Below are 19070 nucleotides of genomic sequence, written 5' to 3'. Positions count from 1 at the left end.
AAAACAACATTGTTTAATTTCGTAGCTAGACGCAAACAAATGTAAGTAATCGTAGATATTGTACCGAACTAATTAATAATAGAGGTTGCATAACAAGACCGTTAGCTGCAATACCCTTTCATCATCTGTATCATATTAAAGTCTTGGATCATTTAATTCTCGCCAACAATCATATTCATTAAATATTACTAGTATCATTTTTAGAATCGTGATGTGTCTAATTGAGAACCTTATAAATGGGGAGAAAACAATATGAACGAGTGTTTTAGGAGTAAATCACAAGCTTATATTTACAAATTAACATGTGCAAAAGTAAACAAGGAACCAATTGACAAAAAGAAAACTGTCAGTCTTTTTAATTTGCTCATCGATTTCAATCATTATCCCCTAATTCTACCGTGTTCTGCAGGCAGCTAGCTCTTTAAATTGGTAGCATTTATATATTACTTTTATTTCCAGGCATTAATATTCTTCTTGAGACAATAATAATTCCATGTACCTATCATACTTTATGAATAGTAACAATATTAATTGTTCCTTGACAGTGGGACTATTTTTCTTGATTGATAATACACATGGAATATCCTTTTGTGAGGATGAAAAATTGCCAACTCTGCACAACTTACAATCATAAACCAACGAGGGAAACATGGGGCTGACTGTAGTTATGAAAGGACAGAAGAGAACCCACACGCTATGCTTATGTTATTGCAAGGAATAATTACTCAAGCTTTTGTGGATTTAATATTGCAAGCAAATCCCTGATTCTGAGAGATCACAAACAAGAAGAGCGAAAGAAGAATTTAAAGGTTCACCTGGGGGAGAAAATGCTCGCCCTTGTGTTGATCCAAGAAAGATAAGTTCTAAAGAACTAGGGCTCCTTAATCAATTACAGGCCGGTTTCTAATGTTTTAAGAAAATAAAGGACTCCTTAATAGTTCCTTTTATCTATTATACTAGGTCAGCTTCGATCGCCAAGCTAGGGGTTGACATGAGCTCTGGTTCAAAGGATATAAAGTCTGAGCACAGAGGAAGCACTTTGGTCCAGAGAAATTAAATTCTCATCGGAACTACAGGCAAAAATTATGTGGAAACACTTCAGCTTTAGCGACTACTCTTGCATCACTTTTTGGGTTCGTTGGACTAAACAATCAGAGAAAACAGTGGAAGCTTTCGAAAATCTGATCCAATGTAAACAAGTTGGATAGAACATAAACTCGAATCTATGTCATTTTGTATAAATGAATACTTAAATCTGACTTAAAATAAACACCAAGTGCAAAGCTGGGACGACATTGCCAGGACATTGAGCTGACCACCACCTGATCTAATTCAATTGCTATTGGCACATCAATACAGGGAGGTAAGAAACATGGATTGATTTGATGAAAATCTACAAATTGTTGTTTACTATCGCCTTCACTTAATATATGTTTACGATGTGGACAAAAGGGCATTCAATGTTGATGGCCCATCTCCATTAGGGTGGTACGTATTCTATTGTCAGCCAATTGAATCCCTGGATGCCTACTTCTATGTTGTTTCTCTCTTTTTTTCTGGAAAAAAAACTTGTTATTGTTGTCCTTATTTCGGATGGTAGATTCCAGTACCACCAACTTTGTATCAACTCTGTATTTTGTTTAAAAAACGTTGTTTTCATCCTAAATGAAACCACAGTGAATAGTAATTTATGATTCAACCAGTTAAACCGACTAGTTCAGTACAATTTGATGTTTTACTTTTCAACATAAATCCTTCCTATTTGAAATAGGAAAGAACAAATATTTAGTTGATCCTTGCCAATTAGTAATTCAAAGTTCAAACTCCCTATTAGAAGATATCCAAACAATACTGTGTGCAGAAATATCACACTTAAAATTCAATATCTATCAAACAATGTCAATACGTTTATATTGAGATCATCTTGATAAATTTAGTATCAAAAGATTGTTCATCAAGTTGATTAGTGAAATAATTTGATTGATTAAAAAATTTGGTAGCATCACAATCTTGATAGTCCAGTGATGCTTCACTTAAATTCAAATAAAATTTTATCATGATATTTCCTGAGGCTGTTACCTGAATTTCTAAAAGTTGTCATCCTTTTGGAAGATCTTCTATCTGATCATTCTGATCTTCCGGGTCAACATGGGGAGTGAAAAAACAAAACGTCAGAACTATAGAAGAGCAATTAATGAACAAAGGCATGGGTGTAGTTATGACTGTGATGGAAGAAATCAAATTGTATTAATGTTGGTTGCTTGCTTGCTTGCAACAAACTGCCTTCTGAGTTGTGATACCGAACTTTAATTGTGGAACATTCATGCCGGGTATTGCCATTTGAATCTTCCAAGATAATCGAAGAGCTTTTGAGCTTCCAGTTAATCATTTAACACCATTCATTTGATGGAAATCTGAAGGTCTCCTGCTTGGTAATAAAGCTTCTTTGATTGCTTAATGAAGCACCTGATACTGTAGTTATTTGTAACCAATACTAACATGAGCAAACCTAACATTTGGTTTCATTTCCTTATCAGAAGCAACGAGTTACAGAACATGTTCATAAGATACATGAGAACCAGAACCAATATGAGAACACGTTATGTTTCCTTAAATGAGAAAGACTTACATGAAATAATCCATAATGCAATCCGCAGAAAAGCCAACTATTTTGGTGACGAGACTGTAGACTATTTAGTTGTTCAAAGAGCAAATTTGAGTTCCTTCAAATGTGAAATGTACTTTCCATATAAATCTGACTGAGATACATAAACAGAGTTAAATGTAGTTCCCATTTTGATCAAAAGAAGACGGATGCTCCACCCAATGGTGGCCATTGGATAAGTCATTACCTCTTCTTTTATTACACTATTCTTGAAATCCTGCAAGTGCTTCAAGTTTCACTCATGTTGGTTTTGTATTATTTCTTTTTTTGGCACAAGCACTTCAGCACTACATTGCTTAGGATGTTGTCAGCAGGCCCCTTAAAATTGAGTGCCTGGTTTAACGCCAAACAATTCCTGGCAATGAATTTCTTTTATGGAGCTCAATGACAACTGCTAACCTAGAATTGTCAGGTGAGAGGGTGACACATTACACAGCCCGTTACGACTCACAAAATGTGGTGTTCTGGGCCCATGATCTACGTTGATCCAATTGTGGGTTCGTGTCAAGCCTCAAGACCCCAGCTTATGTGTCAAAAACAGTACAATCTATGCTTGGCCTACTTGTTGGGCCAAGCACGCTAAGAGCAAGTCATATTAGATTGAAGTGGAGGTGTTTCTTCCACAATTCTTCTGCTTTAATATTCTCAATAATACATTTATTAGGTTGGTCAAATATTGAAAGAATCTACACCAAACTTTCCACACTGTCGTGCCAACAATCGAGATAACACCGATTGAATCCTTACAGTATAAGATTGGAATCAACCCAAACAGAAAGGACAAATCTTTGCATTAGATTTGTGAGCCTCAGCCATCATGTCGTTTCATTTTCTTTAATTTTTCTTATTAGTATTATTTATTGATTGATTTATCATATCTCTTGATGGAAATAAGTGATGTGAAATTTTATTCTTGATAATTTAGCAGAGTCAAAGCTTCTTTCAATTCATTTCTAACAAAGTTTCAGGTTGATAAGACCGGTGCCACGCCCAAGCATATGATTCATTGACACTCTAATCCAATTAGACCACCAAATTAAATAGTAGCAACACCCAAAATAAATATTTCTTTGAGAATATTTCATTTCCTCTATAGTTTAGAATACTATATTTTACCCTCATAATTTGTAAAATAAAAATAAAATACCCTGAATTTAATGTCATCTACAAATAGTGATTTCTCTGTCATATGCATTGGCTTGTCATATATTACAAGGAAGCCACATAACAAGGAGGTGAGGTGCTTACAACTATAGTCAATAGAACATACAACAAAAAATGAGGCAACCAATAGAAAGAAAAAGGGGGAGCTAAGAGAACCTTTCAGACACACCTACACGGCTACACCAAACATACTGATACATGAGGGATGCAGTTTTTTTTTAAACTTGAGCTCGTCCAAGAAGAGATCGTGATGAATCCTAAAATAATTTGAGAAAAAAATTGAAGAGTAGAAAGACTTAGGAAGTGCACTGAACAATTCAATAGGCAAATATAAGGTAAAATAGTAACTTTGTCTTTTTGAACTCATGTCCAACCTTGTCACTTAGAAGAAGATTGAAGAGTAGAACGGCTTTCGAAGTACACTAAACAATTTGCCCTTTGAAACTTCAGTCCGACCTTGTCACATGCATGGCGTATATTAACAGTGTAGCATTGATAGAAAAGGGATATTCTGTTTTTATTTGCAAAGTTTACATGGAAAAATGCCAGTGTTATGAAAATCGGCCTAGGTGGCCGCCTAGGCGCTAGCCAGTTGCACCGAAAACATGCTAGTCGACCAGCCTAGGCAACCTTGGCACCTAAGCTGAATTAGGCAGCCCTAGGCACCGACTAATCGGTTGAATCCTGTAGGCGTCGCGGAAATAGTGCAAAGTTTTCATGATTTTTTTTTAGTTTGGGCTTTTAAATTTAAAACCCAATTAAAAAAAAACTGAAATGTAACCTTTTTTGTGTGTCGGGCTTAAGTTTTATAAGTCTTAAACTTTGGTCCAAGAAAATTGATTCGTTGGCTTGCCCTAGCGGCTAGCACCAAACTTCATCTTCAGAGCGAATGAAGAAGCCCACATTTTGGAGAAATAAGAGTTAAAAGGCGGGAGAAATCGATTTGTAGAAAAATTTGTTGTCTGACTTTTCCTCTACTGAACGACTTGAAAGGGATTGAATTGAAGGTTGGTCAAAACCTCATCCTTTGAAAACGTCATTTCATCAAACACTCACAATATTCATTAAAGTAGAAAGGTAATTTGTTTTCATTTTGATACTTGCAGATTGAAAGATAATTTATTTTAATTATTATGTAATTTATTATATAATTTATGTTGATACCGTGGAATCCGCCTAGTCCCTGCCTAGGTGGTCTAGGCGTTAGGCGCACCTAGCGAATTTTAGAACCTTGTAAAATGTAAACTATGAGAAGTAAAATAACGAGGTAAGTAAACTAGAAGGTAAAAAGAATTTTTCTTTTTCTTTCGAAGTTATGTCAAAGGGAGAGGATTGATGTACCGGTAAAGTTGTCACCATGTCACCACATGACCTTGAAAAACATCTTGTAAAATGTAGGTAAGACGATATACAATAGAGCTAATGTAATTCTACCCTTCCCCGGGACCCCACAGTTTTGTGCACTGGGCTCTTTTTCTAAGTTATGTCAGCTTAGGGTGTCACCCAAAGAGTTATACCGATAGCTCCCTAAGTCAATAGTTGTTGTCAGCTAAATGTTAAAAGCGCCAAAGAGTAGCATATTGATCCGCCTTACTGGTAGAAAACAATACAACCAAAAAATTGGGAACTTGCAAAGAGAAAAAAGGATACAACTTTCCACTAGAGTCCAGGAAAAGCATCAATAATTTGATCCACAAGAGAGTAAAATTAACACAGAATAACGGAGTAAGGCTAAGATTTCATTAGAATCAACTGTGTGTATAATGACTGCTTACCAGCTCATTAGGATAGGCTTTCCACCCGAAAAGTGCTTCTTACACCGAATCCCATCGAGATCAGCCGCTTGAACATTGGTTCGAACAGAACCCCGCAAACCACTAGAAATGACCTAGATCTAAACCTGGTCGAAAGGGAAGTGCCATCCGAAATCAGACATCAAGCGAACAAGGACGCGACATTCAAGGAAGCCGACTACCGTCGGAGACTTCGAAATACGTCGGAAATGTTCCAGCGAATGAGCGACGATTTCCAGCGGCGAGCATCGATCGGAGGAGAGGATGAAAGAGGCGGCAGAGTCAAAAAGGGCTGGACCGTAGTAAAATTAATTAATTAATCAAATAAACAAGGAAAATAACTACTTTGCACTTCAAAAATTAATAAAATTTTATCTAATAATAAAATAAAATAAGGCCCTCTATTTTTAAAATCAATTAGGAACATCCGTACGCTAAATTATTATGAAAGGGTCGCCGTCTACACTTTTTTACCCACTCTAAAAAATTATTATGATTTATTAAAATGATTTTTTTTACTATTATTGGATAAAAATATATTTATTTATTTTTTATGATTTTACTAAGGTGGGACAACTACGGCCCAAAGGGAGCCACTGATTGCGTGTGTAATATTGGATCAGTGTGTGTAATATTGGAAGTTATGTTTACGTTACGATTTTAATTGTTTAGTGTTGTATTTTATCATTTTCCGTTATATCCCTTTATTAAAAAAATTAATTTAATATTATACTTAATCGTATCTAAAAATTGAGAAAAATATGTTTTTTAACATCGCCGATTCAAGGTATTTATAAAAATTTCTCTACTCATAGTATTACTAATTCTAAGATATAGGACTAAAGATAATTCTAGATTTCTAATTAATCAATGAGAAAAATTCTCAATAATATGCCGCAGCTGAGTCTCAAACTCTGGATCCCTGATTGATTAATGATCATGTCTGAAAATCATGAAAAAGGCTAGTTGGGGATGTGACTTCTCGGTTGACTGCATATAGACTCCGCTCCGCTGCAACACAAGAAATGTCAGTGTCGGGTCAGGGAAGAGGTCCTCGACGTTAGCCCTCTGATACTCAAGTCAATCACCGGAACAGTAGAAGAAAGTGAAGCAATAGTGAAAGCACAAGTGTGAATAGAGAATAACACATACCTCCGCCGGTACATGGACCCCCTTTTATATAGTACCCCAGTGGCCGACATGCACGCTCCTCAAGGGACAAGCACACTTCCCCAATTGTCCTATGAAATAATATGTCAGAAAAGTGTCTCTGACACCATACCTTAACAAGATATGCAAATTCCTAATGAGATAGTAGAAGCTTCTATCGTACGATCCGCCTGTTGACCATGTCCTGCTGTCAGCGGCATTACCTCCCAAAGGGATATTAAGAGATACGAGAATGATCCTACTGTTTGATTGAGAAGGGTAGCCGCTCGACCGGTACTCCTCCGCTCGATAGACCTCTGCTGCTTTTCCCCGCAGTGGCTTGGTTTAGTAGATTATTTCTGCCCGACCGGACAAGTGCTTAAGTCATCTTAACGTTCCTCCGATCCGTAATGAACATATGATGTTTTTGTCATCATGCTCTTGGCCGGACGGGAGTTCTGCTCAAACAAGCCACTTGGCAGATCAGACACTTCAAGCCCGATCGGCGGTTGGAGTTGATTTCCACTTGGCCAACTTTGGTGGGACCATTGACCACCGTTGACCACCTGGACTTTGACTTCCACGTTGATTGCTGTCTCTACATTTGACCCACGCTTATAAGTCCAATTGACTAGACCAGTAGTGTCTTCGATGACCTTCACCTGATCGGGCGTTCTCTATTCTAGGGCTACTGATCGACTTACATTATCTTCATAGTCATCGTTCTGCCTCATCTTATTAACTCGAGCCTAGAATCGCAGTTCAGCTACAATGAACATTGAAGCTTTCTTGCTGACCTGGGTTTAGAGTCGTCGCTCGGCTATTTCTTATTGACCTGGGTTTAGAATCACCTCTCGACTATCATTTGACGCATCTGGGTTTAGAATCATCGCTCGGCTATATCTTAGTCAGAGCTTTGTGCCGATCGGGATGGTTGGCAACAACACTTAGCAAATTTTCACATCTCGTCGCTTTCTCGGACGAGCGCCCTTTATTGGTTGCTGGCGTCCTCCCAATTTCTGAAAGACTATGCAAATCTTTGGCCATTATGGTTGAGCACGCCGTTCATGACTTTTAATTAAGCCCCATCAATGCTTCCCCGTCGTCAGCTGCCACGTGTTCCGATCTCTGCCGCCGCACGCTTGATGTAATAAGCGAATATCAGCGGATGATGTGACAGGTGCCTTTTCGAATTCCACGATCAAATTTTGACTTCATTATCTGCAACCCTTGATCGAATGACTCAGAGCGATCGTTCGCGGGATTTGTAAGCCCTTATTTACTCACCATCATCTTCATATTTCCTCGCGTTTTCTTCCTCGCGCATGTTCTTTGATGCTTCTCCTTCTCTTCATCTTCGCTGCCAGCATTTCTCAATAAGCCCTTTCTTTCTTTCTCTCGTTGAGTCCGTGATCCGCTTCTTTCTCAGTTTTCTATGGTTGTTTCTCCACAACCTCTTGCGTCCATCCCGGGCTTTAGTATACTTCTACCGTGTCGAAGTTCAACAAGGATGAGATCGATCAAATGAAACTTACGTATCATTTGTCTTTTAATTATCAAACTGCAATCCCTTCAGCTTATAATCAGCCCCATTTGCCTCCTGTTGGTTTTTTTGTCCTTCTTTAAGGACCAATTCTGTGTCGATTTTCATTTTCCCATCCACCCTTTCTTCTCAATTGTATGCAAATACTACTTTCGTATCTCCCTACACCAATTAGTGTCTAACTCCTTTAGGTTACTATATAGGGTAGTCGTGTTGTTTCGTCTACACGATATCCCTTTAGTACCTCGGGTATGTTAGTACCCCAAAGTAGTTTTGATATGATCAACCAAGTCAGGTTAGATCCTGTTGGTATTTAACCCCTGTGTCTAAGTGTGCAGGAACTTAGGAGCACAGGAAGTCAAGCGAAAGACGTAGCTAGCGAGAAGGACGACACGGAAGAGAGCCGACAGGTTCAGTACGTATGAGGGACGAGGTGCTGCGGAAGAGTACACGGGCGAATGAGAAAGAGGCGCGCAACGTTTCCGAGGAACAAGAGGCCGGAGCAAAAGATTGCTCGAGAATGTCGGAAGTTGGGTTCGAGCGAGACATATTCTGGATGACCGAGATCACCCAAGCGAGCGGAGCTGGAGCGGAAGACCCGAACTAATGCGAGAGGAGCCAGAGCTGAAGACCGGGACCGAAAAATCAACAAAAGTTGATTTTTTCGGTCCGGGGCACCCCGAGCTGGTCAGTGGCGCCCAGAACTAGGGATGACAATTTTCCCCGCGGGTTCGGGGCCCCGCGGAGAAAATCCAAAATGGGGATGGGGATCCTCAATTTATTCGAGGATGGGGACGGGTTGGAGGATTTTTTCTGGGGATGAGACGGGTTCGAGACGGGTATGGAGATATTGTCACCATCCCCGAACCCGCCTTAAAAATAAAAATAATAATAATAATAATATTATTATTATTATTAATATAATATTATTATTTTTAAAAATATTAATAATAGTATTGATAATAATATTAATATTAAAAAATTTTAAAATATTAATAATAAAATTATTATTATTACTGATATTAATATTAATAATAAAATAATAATAATATAAAATTAATTTACTGATGAAAGTGGGGATGGGGATTTGATCCCCGATGGTTCCCCTGAACCCGAAAAAGTGGGGATGGGGGCGGGGGATGAGGATGGCAAACTCGTTCCCGCCCCGCCCCATTGTCATCCCTACTCGGAACCCTTCTGGGCGCCCGGAGCAGAAAATTATCCGTAACGCAACGTGGCGGGTTATGTTATGATGGGGATAAAAGTTTATCCTCTCTCAGGCGCCTGAAACCCTTCCAGACGCCCTGACCAGGGCTATAAATACATCCCTGGTCCCAATGATTCAATATAACAAGAAAAAGAGAGAAACAACACTTGTAATTGTTTAAGTTTCAGTTTAGCTTTCTAGTTATGAGATTTAACTGCTGTAAGAAGTTTCTCCACCCAGAGGAGAATTTTAGTGAGCTTTACATCTTCTTTGGATTAACAACCTCTCTTATTGTAACCAAGTAATTTTTTTGTGCCTCGTCTTTTTTAGTCTTTTAATTATTATATGCAAGTGTTGATAATTATTAAGCTATAAAGTTCAAGGAATGTTGTTTTTCTTTGCAAGGCTATTTCCCCCCCCCCCCCCCTTTCCTCCTCTAGCTGGCTTCCAAGGGTCCTACAAGTGGTATCAGAACCAGAATGTTTTAGAAGGACTAACCACCGACTGAAGCATCGAGACGATGGTCGGACCGAGCATCTGCCTACCGAAGTTCGAGGGAGAATTTGCGTTATGGAAAAAACTCATGGAGGTATTTTTTAAAAAAATTGATTTTGAAATTCTTTTGATAATTAAATATGATTTTGTATTTCCCTAAGATCAACAAGGAAATGAAAAGGAAGAATACCAATGGACCAAGAAGGAGCAAGCAGACTTCGTAGCAAACAGACGAGCCGAGTTCCATCTACTCAGCGTACTTCCACCCCAGGAAGTAAATCGGATCAGAAATTACGAATCAGTAAAGGAACTTTGGGTGAAATTCCTAAACTACATGAAGGAACTTCCAAAGTAAAGCTCGCAAGACGGGATCTGCTCCGAAACCAACTAACGAACCTCTGGAAGGAAGAAAGTGAAACAATCACACATCTGCACTCAAGGATCAAAAAACTCATCGCCGGACTCATGAATCTTGGAGAAAAGATAACGAACTGAATTAAGGTATGCTTTAAATGCATTCCCTAGGACACCTGAGTGAACCTCTATAGTTATCTCATTTTATATATCTAAAGACCTAGAAGTTAGTTCATTAGAAAATCTTTTTTCCACCTTTGAACTTCACGAATCTAGATGTGCAGAGATGAAAAGGGAGCCTAGTTAGAATATTAACCTGAAGGCAAGAACGGACTATCCAGACTCAGAAGCGTCAATCGATAAAGATGAAGCGACGCTATTAGTAAGAAAATTTAATAAATTTACTAAATCTAATAAATTTAAATCGCAGACGAGAAAACATTATTGGAACAAAAAGAAGGCTCGATGTTACAACTGCAACGAAGAAGGGCACTTTACAGATGACTGCCCAAAATTGAAGAACAAGGACAAGGACAAGGAGAAGAATAAGAAGCCAACCATGCCCAAGCATAATCTAAAGGCGATGTGGGATGACGCGTCATCTAAATCTGAAATTGAAGCCTACGCCGGACTAGCCCTAATGGCAGACCATCAAAAATAAGACGAAAGTAGCTCAGAGATGAGCATCGATGAAGGGGGAGAATCATCAGAGGAAAGCTATGATGAAGGGGGAGCATCAGAATATAAGGTAAGTCAGGTACGTGTCTTATCTTCTGAAAAGTCATTTAAATTTATTAAGATTAGAAAAGAAAAATATAGACTTGAAAAGATAATCAGCCACTGCATGCCGCTTAGGTTTGTTTGATAATTTAAAAATTGAAAATGATAAATTGAAAATAGAAATAGAATATTTAAAAAATCATGCATGCTCAAATAATCAAAATATTAAGAGATATAATAATTTAAATTAGTATTTTAAATACTATAATGGCCAAATTGGGAAAATATCATAAAAATACATTCTTAAGAAATTTCTGATTAATTCTGTAGGGAAAAACCTATTTTGGGTTCCAAAATCATATAGATTAATTATTTTCTTAGGGCTTTTAGAAAGAAAGTTAAATGTTTAAATTCTTTAAGAGCCTTTGTCTAAAAGTAGTTGATGCTTCAATAACCAAGAAGACCTAGTATCTCGTTATAGCCTAGAAGTCAATTACTGATTGAATGTTTAATAGACTTACTGTAAAACATTCAACTAATACTTTAAATTTTTACTAGAAAAATTTATTTAAAAAGGTCTAATCATTAAAATTTGTTCAAGTTAATCTAAATAATCTTTTTAATTTTTTTTTGTTAGAAATTTTTATGTACTAGTGATCAAAATGTAAATTTTTTAAATTTTACCAAAAATTTAACTTTTTGTGAAATTTTTCCTGTTCAACCCTTGCTAAAGTTTTTATTATTAAAGGAGTTTTTTTAATCAAAGTTTTTGAAACTTAACTCTTCATATTTTTTATTTTTTCCTCTTTAGACTTTTTTGACCTTTCAAGTAATATGTTTAACGTACCCCACTTTTAATGTGATCAAAAGGGGAAGCAGTAAAGATTAAGTATAGGGAGAGGTAGTACAATTTTAATCTTTTTAATTTTTATACTTAAATTTTGTACTTGAAATTTCTTTTTTTTTGTAAAAATTATAACTATTTGTTTATGGTTTACCCTAACTTAACTTTATTTTGATTACATCAAAAAAGGGGAGATTGTTAGTACCCCAAGGTAGTCTTGATGTGATCAACTAAGTTAGGTTAGGTCATGTTGGCATTTAACTCCAGTGTCTAAGTGTGCAGGAACTTAGGAGCACAGGAAGTCGAGCGAAAGACGCAGCTAGCAAGAAAGATGGCACAGAAGAGAGTCGACGGGCTCGGTGCGTCTGAGGGATGAGGTGCTACGGAAGAGTATGCAGGCGGACGAGAAGAAGGCGTGTAGCGTTTTTGAGGGACGAGAAGATGGAGCGGAAGATTGCTCGAGAAGACCGGAAGTTGGGTTCGGGTGAGCCCTATTCCGGATGACCGGGATCACCTAAGCGAGCGAAGCCGGAGCGGAAGACCTGGACCAATGCGAGCGGAGCCGGAGCGGAAGATTGGGATCAAAAAATCAACAAAAGCTTATTTTTCGGTCCGAGGCGCCCCAAGCTGGTCTGGGGCGCCCGGAACCCTTTTGGGCGCCCGGAGCAGAAAATTATCTAGAACGTAATGTGGCGTGTTTTATTACGACGGGGATAAAAGTTTATCCCCTCTTAGGTGCCTGGAACCCTTCCAAGCGCCCCGGCCAATGCTATAAATATAGTCTGGTCCCAATGGTTCAATATAACAAGAAAAAGAGAGAAACAACACTTGTAGTTGTTTTAGTTTCAATTTTGCTTTCTAATTGTGAGATTTAACTGCTGTAAGAGGATTCTCCGCCCAGAGGAGAATTTTAGTGAGCTTTACATCTTCCTTGGATTAACAACCTCCCCGGTTGTAACCAAGTAATTTCTTTGTGCTTCGTCTTTTTTAGTCTTTTAATTATTTTATGCAACTGTTGATAATTATTAAGCTATAAAGTTCAAGGAATATTGTTTTTCTTTGCAGAGTTATTCACCCCCCCTAACCGGCCGCCAAGAGTCCTACAGGGTATTCCATCATTTTTATTATCCCAAGTTGTTTAAGCTAGGGACCTTTCTATTCCAAGCCTGAGTGAGCTCTTTATTTTTTGATAAAATGTCGTCCTCCAATAAGCACTGGAGGGAGCATTATTTTTTCGTTCATTTTTTCGATCGGCCCGACTTCCCGACCAGCTGGCAGATGGAAGTGATGAAACCTCCGTCGCTCAACAAATATCGAAGCCGATCAGACTATCTCCAAGCAGCTTCCAACTTGGCCGGTCAGAAGTATCATATCCATCGGTTGCTGCTGGAGAGTGCCTTATACGTGTTCAGGTTGAACCTAATCCGAACGCAGCTGCCTCTCACCCTAAGTATACTCTTTCTTTTCTCAATCTTTGAATCTAACTAATTTTTTCTACTTTTTTGCAGCTCAAATCATGTTGAGGGCACGTCTGAGCAGCAAGAGCAAGCTCGTGGACACAGAGATTAACGCCATGGGCGTTGCCGAGCTACAGAGTCGTGGCCTACAATCGGTTGACTAATCTGACGATTTACCCGGCAAAGTGGGAGCTAGGGAGCCATGTGGCGACCAGCTAGGCTGGAGCGAGTCAGATAGCGACTAGCGATGTCACGGCCGCTGCAGCCGAACTTCCTCCTGATCGACCTTCAATGTTGCCGATCGCGGTGCCCTCGGAGTCGGCCACCTTAGGCGAGCCCCTAATACAACGACGCAAGAGGCACCAAGGGAAAGCTTCATCCCGTTCAACAACCTCTGCCTTGCAAACCCCCGCCCATACCGGCTCGCGTCCTTCTTCCGAGTGGAGTGAGACTTCATCACACGCCTTTCCCGAGCAGGGGACCGTCACGATTCCTACTTCCCTGTCATCTGACCGGACACCTTTGCTGTTCGGGTGGCCATCGGGGACCATATGTGTGTTGCCCGTCGCGTATATACCTCTGCACTCCTCCCTATCGACCGCCTAGGTATCCACTATCCGGCCAAGCGACCTCCGTACCTTCTAGTCCGAGCAGCCAGAGACACATAATGACCATCATTGACTTGTCAACTGATGAGTGGCGCCACCCGAATGTCACCGAGCCCCACTCTCCCGAATACCAAATCAAGATTCAAGGACCTAGTACAAGTCTGGGTCGATGCTCGGGCCCGTGTGGCTACCATTTCACTGAGGGAGCTCGTGGACAGCCATACTCAGAAGGTCACTAGAGTATGTATATTACTCTTATATTTACTTACTTATTTCCTGCTTGACACTTACTAGCTTATTTTTACTATAGTTTTGGATCGAGAGGTTGACCTTTTTGGAGCACGATGTCCAATAGTTGCGCACCCAGAGTGGCCCCTTCAATGCCTCCCGGGCTCATTTTAAACAGTTGAATATAGAAGTGACTCAACTGAAGGCCAACCTGGAAGGAAGTTCCTGAAGGATTGAGAAACTGCGATAGTGGGGTGGGGGTGGGGGTGGGGGTGAATATCATTTTTTAGAAAACTATTTCTTTAGGAACGTTTAAAATACGAGTAGTGCAGCGGAAAGTAAAAACAAGTTTTGGTTACTTAGTTCAGAGCCTAGATCGACTCCTACTCCAAGGCTCGCGATCCTTGACCGCACCATTGGACAATACACTAAAACTTTTTTTCTCAAAACCTCCGGAAAAAAGTAATTTGTTCAATGAAATGAGTAAGATAGTAATAACCTACTATCTTACTTGAAATTAAGTACAAATCAAGCTAAATAAAATATACCGATACTAGATGTAGAATGAAGTTAGGTCGGTACTTCTTGGATGGAGTAGCCACTTGCTTAGAGATGAGTAGTAGACTAGTTGAACAACAGTTTTGCAAGGGGTGAACTCAGAACTGATTCGTTGCCCAACCTTGAACCTTGAGCTCCTTTTTATAAGAATGGTCAACGCTCGGTCAACCGAACCCGCTCCTTTCCTTCTTCTTTTAGCTCCTATCAGATCCAATCTTCGTCAAGATTCTTCATTAATGCGCCTTTAATGCGATGATCGTTCGATTAACCGATCCTCTACTTCGATCGATCGATCTAGCTAGCTTCCATCTTTGCTTCTGATCGATCTATATTGTGCCACAATATCAAGGTTCGGTCAACCGATTCTTTGGTTTGGTTGACCGATCAAGCTTCGATCGGAATGTGCTCTGCATTAGTCTGAACTGATCTCTGGTCTGAGTCAAGTTGGTTCGGTCGATCGATTCCTACGTTCAGTCGACCGATCAAGCTTAACCTGCAACACAGAGTTAAACAGAATATTCATGCAACACAAAGGTTAGCACAGTAATATATAATGCATGGGTAGTATTAGACAGTAGAATTGTCTTGATCTCAACTTGAAAATCTTCCCCGTTTCTTCAATTAGATCAGCGACTTAGGGTTTGTTGTCTTCCGAAACACCATCTCATTGTCACTTCTCCAGTTACTTACCTCAACCTACCTGTCAAACCTTGGTCCTCTAGACTTGTTTGGACTTTGCCGCTTAGCATTTGATCGGCCACCCAGGACTTTCTCTCAATCTTTGGTCTTTCAAACCTATCGAGTTTTCCTACCAAGTGTCTAATCTTCTCGGCCCACTTAGTCTTTCCACCTGGCTTCCGTGATCTGCTAAGTCTTTCTTGCCTAGTCGCGACTAGGGCTTTTCCGGTTGAGTAAACAGCCTGCACACTCAGTTAACTTATTAGATCACAACAAGACTTAACTTAAACCTTTGACAACATCAAAACTCAGGTTCGATTATGGTGCACCCTGCACCAACAGTTCCAAGCATCTCAGTACGGAGAGAAACAAGAATATCGAGCAAGCCTCACAACTTGAGCGCCTCACCAAGCAGGCTAATTCCTTTGAGGCGATGATAAGCTCTGCCAATGCTAGAAAGCTTCGAGCCATCGAAGATTTGAATATAAAGAACAAGGAAGCTCGGGTCTTGGCCCAAAATCTCAAGGAGGCTGAGGCTATTCTAGTGACCGAACGGGAGAGCTGATCGGAGGAGCAAGTGTAACGACCCGCCTTCTACTGGCTAGGCTGTAAGGCCGGACCGTCACATTATACTGTGCTAAACTATATCCATGACCATCACTAAGTCTAGGTGCGGAAAGCTGTACCAATTTAAACTTTGCTAAACTAATACAAGTTCTTGGTCCTACATGTGCTGAGGGATGCAATCTAAGATATACATGGCATATCCTACATCCCCTATGGTCAAGGAGCTAAATTACAAGGTCTCTTGGTCGAAACCCAGCTTCCCAATCGATCCAGATTGAACTCAATCGATTGCAAGCTGTTGAATCGATCCATGGATCGATTCCGATGGTTACTGTGCTCGGGTTAATATTCTGGATCGATCGGCTGATCAATCAGACTGGCCAATCGATCCAGTGATCGATTCCAGAGCTCTCTGTTCGCGGGAGCGATTTCTCGATTCCTCGATCGATCGGTTGATCGATCCGGCAGCTTCCTGTTCATGACAGAAAGCGACTGGATCGATCGGCTGATCGATCCAGAAGCTTACTGTTCGCGGAACAAGTTCACCAATCGATCAGCTGATCGATTGAAGTCCCCCAATCGATCGGCTGATCGATCGGGGTTTCTGATTTCGTATCAGAAGTCTGATTTCAGCACTATTTCGTGCCTAAATCACATATACAAGTTCCAAAAATGGCTGGGAAACATTATAACATCAAATATTTAGTATTCTAAACATGGGCTAATGCATAGTTCACTAGTTCATGGCATTTAAACATACTAAAGTGCGGAACAACTAAAATGCTACAGAGTTCTAATGCTTAAAACAAAATTTACTAGATCCCTAAGATCTTTATTCCAAGTTCCACCCACACACATCTTCCTTGAATTGACCTCCAGCCTCCGCTAGTCCATCTTTCCTTTACCTTTATCTGTAGTATAAGGAAAAGAGTATCTGTAAACTTGAGAGCTTAGTAAGAAACCATCTACCTCACAAAAACATGCATACGATGAAATCATGCTTTTAAAACATGCTATTTGAAAAATATGTATACTGAACATGTAAGAGCATAGCATGGCATACAAACAAACTAGTCATGGCAACAAGTGCTAACATAAGCTATCATATTGTATCAATAGAAAACTAAACCGATACAACCAAACTGAGCTGAGCTAATTCTAACTAATGCTAAAGCTATACTGAATTCACATAACTATTTGCGAAGTTTGAAAACTATTTTCATAAATAGGTTAAAATACATAATCATGCTGCTGTTTGGGCCCGGCAACTGTACTTGCTATGCGCGCATCCCTAACTAGACCCGGGTTTGCAAGTCCCGAATTTAGTAGGGCTACTAGGTTATCTAAACCTAGGGACGACTGTGGGAGCCCAACCCAATGGACATCTAGTCCGGTACAGTGCCACTGCTGAAAAGTAAAATACTGTTTTATAACTGAATTCTCTTATCTCGCTATTTCTAGGTTATCTGAACCTAGAGGCGACTGTGGGAGCCCACCCATTGGACCATAGTCCCATATAAGCTGTAGCAAGACTATTATGCTATTCTAAATGCCTCTACCGTATTTATTGAACTATTAAAATGCCTACTGAAGCATTTTACTGAGCTAAACATTATATCAAGCACTTGGTGTGCTCTACAACACACCCTACGTACTAATAATCTGTATACTACTAAACTAATGCATAAAACACACGATTAGCTACTTATACTGCAGGTGAGGGGTTTCTTACCTCTTGCGCTAGTTTTCTTACAAATCTAGTCGCTAGTTTTCTGGTGGAGACGATCTTCTCGACGATTCTCTTGCGTCCACGCGTTCTTCTCACGGAGAGAAACGTCCTCGTGTCGGAGTCGTCGCCGGAAGGTGCTCCTATGGCCGTTGGGACGGAAACCTAGCCCTTGGGGCTTGGTGCGCCGAGAGAAGGAAGAGGAGAAGGGGGCGGCGTGGCTAGGGTGAGGGAGGAGAGAGTTACGTTAAAAATAACTCTTCACTTAATTTTTCCCTATTTATATTAAGTGGTAAATTCGCTCAACTCTAACTTAAATAAAATTGTTTCCCTTTCCTTTCAGCACGGCCCTGCTGGATTTTCCTGGTTACTAGAGTTCACCTTAAGTCGTAGGGCCCAATAGGTCTCGGGTTCAATTCCCGCGTAGGCTATTTTACGATTCTATTTATTTTTTCTACTTCTTCTGCTCTAAAAATTCTGTAAAAATATCCTAAAATTCCAGAAAAAACATAGAATATTTTTAAAATAATTTTGAGAATTTTCGGGTGCTACAGCAAGTGGCTACTAAGCTTTAGCTCGATGTCAAAGATGCCAAGCTGGCTTCTTTAAAAGCTAAATTGGAGGCGTCCTGAGCGGCCTTCAAGAAGTACCAAGAGGAAGAGCTTGGCTAGTTTGAGGTTCTCAAACATGATTATCTTTGCTCAGACCCCTTCAACGACCGACTCACGGATCGAGCGCTCGCCTCTTCAACTTTGGCATTGATGGGACTTTCCAACAACTAAAGGGTGGTGGCTATCTCCCTCTCACATTGACCAACAAGATCATAAATCGGGAGAAGCTCACCGAGTCATTGCCAATTGATGTACTTGATTATCTCGAATAACCTTCTTTTTTAGTTTTTCAGGGCACCTTGTGCACCCCCTTTAGTATTTTGTAAAATTTTGTCAACGAACGCGTGCCCATTCGGCGCTTTTCAGCATATGTTAAATGTTCCTAGTGTCCTTCCCCTGCAATGTCGTTCGGCTCCCATGAGGTTGTCCGGCGTTTTAACCATCTTATAGTGCTTTGTGAAAATTTTTTAAGTATGAATCCTTGCGCTTTCGCTTGTCTATGTAACTAGTTGATGAGACATCCGACCGCCTATTTCAGCGTAGGTCGAATGACTTCTTTGCCTTTGTAATTGAAAATCTTATCTGTCAATCGACCGTAGAACCAGTGTTTATAGTCGCTGCTTGACTCTCCACTAATTTTATTCTCAAGTTTATAGTTGTCACTAGGCTGTGGTCATCGACTCTGGAGTTTATAGCCGCTGCT

The sequence above is a fragment of the Zingiber officinale genome, chromosome 8B, assembly GCF_018446385.1.
Source record: "Zingiber officinale cultivar Zhangliang chromosome 8B, Zo_v1.1, whole genome shotgun sequence".
NCBI lineage: Eukaryota > Viridiplantae > Streptophyta > Magnoliopsida > Zingiberales > Zingiberaceae > Zingiber > Zingiber officinale.
The sequence above is the reverse complement of the archived record's forward strand: the minus strand, read 5'-3'. Positions refer to the sequence as shown.